Below are 6,560 nucleotides of genomic sequence, written 5' to 3'. Positions count from 1 at the left end.
ATGGATCTTGGGGCTGGATTTTTGGCCTGTGCTGGAGTTGGGAATGGACAGTAAGAAGTCTCACAACACCAGGTTAAAGTCCAACAGGTTTATTTGGTAGCAAATACCATAAGCTTTCGGAGCAGAGCTCCTTCGTCAGATGGAGTGGATATCTGTTCTCAAACAGGGCACAGACACACAAATCAGATTACAGAATACTGATTAGAATGCAAATCTCTACAGCCAGCCAGGTCTTAAATGTACAGACAATGTGGGTGGAGGGAGCATTCAACACAGGTTAAAGAGATGTGTATTGTCTCCAGACAGAACAGCTTGTGGAATTCTGCAAGTCCAGGAGGCAAGCTGTGGGGGTTACTGATAATGTGACATAAATCCAACATCCCGGTTTAGGCTGTCCTCATGTGTGCGGAACTTGGCTATCAGTTTCTGCTCAGCGACTCTGCGTTGTCGTGTGTCGTAAAGGCCGCCTTGGAGAACGCTTACCTGAAGATCCAAGGCTGAATGCCCATGACTGCTGAAGTGCTCCCCCACAGGAAGAGAACAGTCTTGCCTGGTGATTGTCGAGCGGTGTTCATTCATCCGTTGTCGTAACGTCTGCATGGTTTCCCCAATGTTCCATGCCTCGGTACATTCCCGAGGCATGGTACATTGGGGAAACCATGCAGACGCTACGACAACAGATGAATGAACACCGCTCGACAATCACCAGGCAAGACTGTTCTCTTCCTGTGGGGGAGCACTTCAGCAGTCACGGGCATTCAGCCTTGGATCTTCAGGTAAGCGTTCTCCAAGGCGGCCTTTACGACACACGACAGCGCAGAGTCGCTGAGCAGAAACTGATAGCCAAGTTCCGCACACATGAGGACGGCCTAAACCGGGATGTTGGATTTATGTCACATTATCAGTAACCCCCACAGCTTGCCTCCTGGACTTGCAGAATTCCACAAGCTGTTCTGTCTGGAGACAATACACACTCTTTAACCTGTGTTGAATGCTCCCTCCACCCACATTGTCTGTACATTTAAGACCTGGCTGGCTGTAGAGATTTGCATTCTAATCAGTATTCTGTAATCTGATTTGTGTGTCTGTGCCCTGTTTGAGAACAGATATCCACTCCATCTGACGAAGGAGCTCTGCTCCGAAAGCTTATGGTATTTGCTACCAAATAAACCTGTTGGACTTTAACCTGGTGTTGTGAGACTTCTTACTGTGCTTACCCCAGTCCAACGCTGGCATCTCCACATCATGACTACCGTTGGGAATGGAGACAGGCAGCCACAGAATTTTATGCCATCAGCCCATGACATCCCGTTGCTGCTTTCAGGTTGGAAGGTCAAGATTGTGCTACCCCCTATGGGCAGCCAGCCCACCCTCTAGCCTATAATTGGTTGCTCCAGGGCAAGTCATGTTGTTTCCCACAAACTGGGATTTTGATCCCTATTTTCGGTGAGATTCGGAAGCCCGCAGGTAAAATCATGTCCTTGGGCAATGGCATCCGCTCACTTACACAAGCCTACATCAAAAAGTCGTCGCATTTCTTGGGATCTTTTTCAAGATTGAGGAAGTATCACCCTGATTGTCATTATTTAAGTTTTCTTTGTCTTGTGTATGTATATTATAACATTTTAATTGGAAGATCTACCAAATTTGTATTCCAGACTTTAATACTTGAATTCTTTCTTGTTTTTCTATTATTTCACCTGTGGATTTCTTTAATTGTTGATCAAATAGTGAATGGCTGTCAGATTGAAAATTAACATTTGAGGAAGTACTTTTATTTGATGAATTGAATGGCTTCTCAGAATTTTTAATTTTGAAGTCTGTTGATATGGGACAACTGTACTTGCTCATGACTGATCCTGCATGATCACATAGCTACACTACCTAAATGAGGTTTCCAAGTTCATACCTTACAGATCAATTCTTTGCCAATGACGCTTTAACACCTGTGCTGTCAGGGCTATGGATTTGTGATTTGCTTCCCAATTTAAAATCTTTTGCTTGCATAGCAATCTCAATGCTCACTTTTGACAGTAAGTTTTCTTCTGAAGATACATTTGGAATTGCACCCCTGCTTGTGTCCCAACTGATGGGCTTCGGTTGAGTTTGAGTGGATCAGACCACTATTATTTTGTGCTTTCTTTACCAATTTCATTTGGAAATATGTTGACCAGACTGCAAATGTACTGAACCATTTTTAAAAAAATTAGTACATTTAAGATTTAAATCTTTTCAGCTTGCAGAAACTGATCTACTTTTGGAGAATGTGTCCAGCATTTTGAGTTTTATTGAGAAATATGAACCATCAGTCTGACATTGTAGCAATAATGTTTTGTATTTTTTTAATTCACTGTTGCATAACCTGTCTTGATTTAGATTTTTAGCTTTCTCTAGTGTGGCTGGGCCCTAGTTTCCATGTATAGAGAGTAACTTCAAGATATTCCCAATTTTCTCTTGTGGGTCAGGTTAATTGATTCCCCATTTGATGCAGAAAAAGTGGAATACATTATTTGTTAAAGTGATTCACAAAGTTTCTGGCTACTGTCTTGAAGGTCTATTGGTTCACACAATCAGTGGGGGCCCTTACCCAAACGCAGCAATTCAGGTGTTATACATAATGGTTATGCGGAATTAGTAATCCAGAATTCGTATCTCTCCAAAGAAGTGTCAATTTCAATTTAGTTTAAAAATATGGAAAATAACTGCTGATGATCAGTAAAAGTGATGATGTTGATTATTGTTAAAACCCAGTTGGTTCACTCATGTTCTTTAGGCCAGGAAACTTGACATCTTTACCCAATCTGGACCGCATGTGACTCCAGTTCCGCGCAAGCATGGTTGGCTCATAACTGACTGCATGCTGAAGTGACTCAGCCAGCCAGTCAGTTTTATCAAACTGCTACATGCCTCAGGTTCAAGGAGGAGGTCTGCTGTCTCCTTCTCAGGGAAACATGAAATGTGCAATAAATGCTGATTTTTGCCAGCTTTGGCCACATTCTGAGAATGAATTTAAAACCACGATAGAGCACATGCTGAACAAGTTGTGCTGACATTTCAGATGAGGGTGAGGGTCCATGCCAGCAGTATGTACTCATTAAAAAATAGCCCTTTGTGTACAGCATTTATATCTTTTTTAACGGATATAATTGGAGTCCAATTTTCTGATGTGTTTTGTGCGTGTGTGGTTTTCTTTGGATGAGAGGGGGTGATTGGAGGGGAAAATAACCATCTTGAAATTTTGACTTCAAAACTCTTGAGTTTGGAGAAACTCAGGTTGGTTGTGCTAATCCCACCAATACCATGCCTAACTCAGCTCAGTACAGACCAATGTGATTTACAACATTGAGCCTTTTATTTTCCTTTGGTCAGTACCAAACTACGTGGAGTATTTAATTGAGCCTTTGGGAGTGAGCTGTTTATTTTCCTCCAACAGCAACACTAATTCAGAATTTTTGCCAGGGAGTACCCCACTTTATCCTTAAGGATTTATGTAGTTGCATTACTTTTGCGTGTTGATCATAAACATTCTTTGGTTTGCATATTTTTTTCAGTGAAACAGTGTATGCTGCCTTAACCACTCGTGTACATAACCTGACAAACAAAAATGTGCTTCGGGAGCCAAATGGCATTGTATTCCTGAATAGCACTAATGGCTGCTTTTAGTAGAATATTTGTTTTGGTGAAAACCATAACCTGCTTGTAGCAAAGCACTGGGGTACTCAGAAATGAATACAAAAAAAAACAGGCAGAACTATTACTAGTCGTGTTATATGTCACTTTAAATTAGGCCAATCTCTTCAATTTCAAAAATCTCATGAGCTATAGTTTTCAAAACATAAATTACGAACTAAATTTCAGTGTTTTTCATTTGCTGTTTAGAGTATGCAAAAGTTCAATTAGAAAGAAAACCACTTAAGTAATTTAAGTTCAGCTTATGATGTTGAAACTTAATGTTGGATCTAAAAGTTGAGATTGCATTTTTAATTATTCTGAACTTTTGTATAATTTTCATTGTAGAAAAAAAAATCACAGACAAATACTTCTGCATCAATCTTTGTTTAATTTTGGACTATATCTTATGCATCATTATTGTTACAATATGCTTAATTTTGCATAACCATGTCACTTCCAATTAGTATTAACATATATAGGTGTTTTTCCTAATTGTTTTAAGAATGACAAAAACAACATTGGGGCAGTGTGGAAATACTATATGTTGAAATGTTACAATGTGGAGGGGGAACAGAACCACAAGTATTACTCTTCAGTATTAGCACACTGCAGTAACTTCATAAACTACTGTCTAAAATACAGGTGGCCAATTTCTGCAACATTATTTGAGGCTTTCTTGAATTTGCATTTTCAATATTCCTGGACAATACCACATTTACTTCCCATGAGATTAAGTTGAATATTAGCTACAGCACTACGTCTGACTGACATTGCATTAAACGTTGGTCAGGGGTTTAACTTCACAGTCACTCTCAGTAAAGATGAAAGTGAAGAGTATTCCAGTGACATGATCAGGTAAACATCAGTGAAGAATTACTTGAACCAAAGGGACCTCACTCTAAAGCAAAGATTGTTTTGTCATTCCATCAAGTGCTCAGAGCAGTTAATCTCTGTCAAATTTAACATCAAATTTTAATTATATTAGAAGGTCTAATTATGTACATTGTTTTGCTTGTGACTGATCAGCTACCTGTATAAAGTGAGATTAATTGAAAGATGCAAAATAAAGACTTCTATGTTTATAATGCATGAACCTCTAAAGTTCAACAATAAAAATCCATACCACTGCATTTTGAGCTTTCTGATATTGTTTCCCTGTTGTTTAAGAATATTATTTTGTCTTAGTATTTGTAAAGTAGTACTTGATGAGTATCTTAGATTTTCAGTTCCAACTTTATTCTTTTTAACCCCCGTCAGTAATTTTTACCCTTTTTTTTCTTAATTTTGTATTTGCATATATTTAATTGTTTACAACTTTGTAGCTGAATAAAGAACCATACAGCACAGGAAAAGGCTGTTCAGCCCACCAAGCCTGTATCAATACACGGTTTCTATCCCTCTGTTCGCCTCCCGTTCATGTCTATCAAGATACAGCTTCAATGTTACTAAAGTGCCTGCTTCCACCACTGGTAGTGCGTTCCAGGTGCCCACCACCCTCTGAAAACTTTCCCCGCATGTCTCCCCTAAACTTACTACCTCTCACCTTAAACCTGTGCCCTCTTGTAGTTGACCCCTCCACCCTGGGAAAAAGCCTCTGACTATCCACCCTATCTATGCCTCTCATAATTTGTGAATTTCTATCGGGTCGACTTTCAGCCTCTATCTTTCCAGTGAAAGCAATCTAAGTTCATCCAACCTCTCCTAGTATCTAAAACCCTTCAGACCAGGCAACATCCTGGTAAACCTTTGCACCCTCTCTAAAGAATCCACGTTGGAGATTCTGCCGAGATTGCAAATCCCTGGAGTGTCTACACAGGAAGGAAGCGTGGTGCCTCGCTGACGGCATTAGATCATAGAAACCCTACAGTGCAGCATTGAGCCAACTTGACCAGGGGAATGCACATGCTGTCCTTTGTGGACATTATCAGGGTAAGCAGGTAGAGGTGAGGGTTGAGGTCCCTTGAGGGTACAGCTAAGGGTTGGGGGTTGGACCCACTATTTTTTTGGGGGGGTTCGAATCCCTGGAAAACTGCGGTCCTGATTTGATTGATTTACCTAATTCCAAATTAAAGGTAAAGGCGAGGGTACGAGTGAAGGTTAATGATGAGGACATTCATCTAGTTAAAGGAGTCCAGGGCTCAGGCAGAGTAAAAAAGGTGACAAACACAAGAAGGAAGGTGGTCAACGCAGTGTAAGGAGATGGTCTGGGGAAGGATAACCAGTTTGCGACAGGGACAGAGCGTGCAATCGAAAGAATGCACTAACAAATTGGGTCCATATAAAGGCGAGCATTAAGGCACTTTACCTGAATGCACGTAGCATTCGAAACAAAGTGAATGAGTTGATGGCACAAATCAGTACAAATGGGTATGATCTAGGGGCCATTACAGAAACGTGGTTGCAGGGTGAACTGAATATCCAGGGGTATCAGACATTTCGGAAGGATAGACAGGAAGGAAAAGGAGGTGGGGTAGCTCTATTAATTAAAGATAACATCAGGGCGGTAGTTGAGAGACGATATAGCCTCCAAGGAGCATAATGTGGAATCGTTGTGGGTGGAGATAAGGAATAGTAATGGGAGAAAGTCACTGGTGGGCGAGGTCTATAGGCCCCCAAATAATAACTTTGAGGTGGGTCGGGCTATAAACAAGCAAATAATGGATGCGAGCAAAAACGGAACAGCAATAATCATGGGGGATTTTAACCTGCATATTGATTGGTTGACTCAAGTCGGACGTGGTGGACTTGAGGAAGAGTCCTTAGAATGCTGTCGGGATAGTTTCCTCAAACAGTATGTAACAGAACCTACGAAGGAGCAAGCTATCTTGGATCTGGTCCTGTGTAATGAGACTGGTAAAATTAATGATCTTCTTGTGAGGGACCCTCTT

Source organism: Mustelus asterias, chromosome 5 (assembly GCF_964213995.1).
Source record: "Mustelus asterias chromosome 5, sMusAst1.hap1.1, whole genome shotgun sequence".
NCBI lineage: Eukaryota > Metazoa > Chordata > Chondrichthyes > Carcharhiniformes > Triakidae > Mustelus > Mustelus asterias.
Note: the sequence above shows the minus strand (reverse complement) of the source record.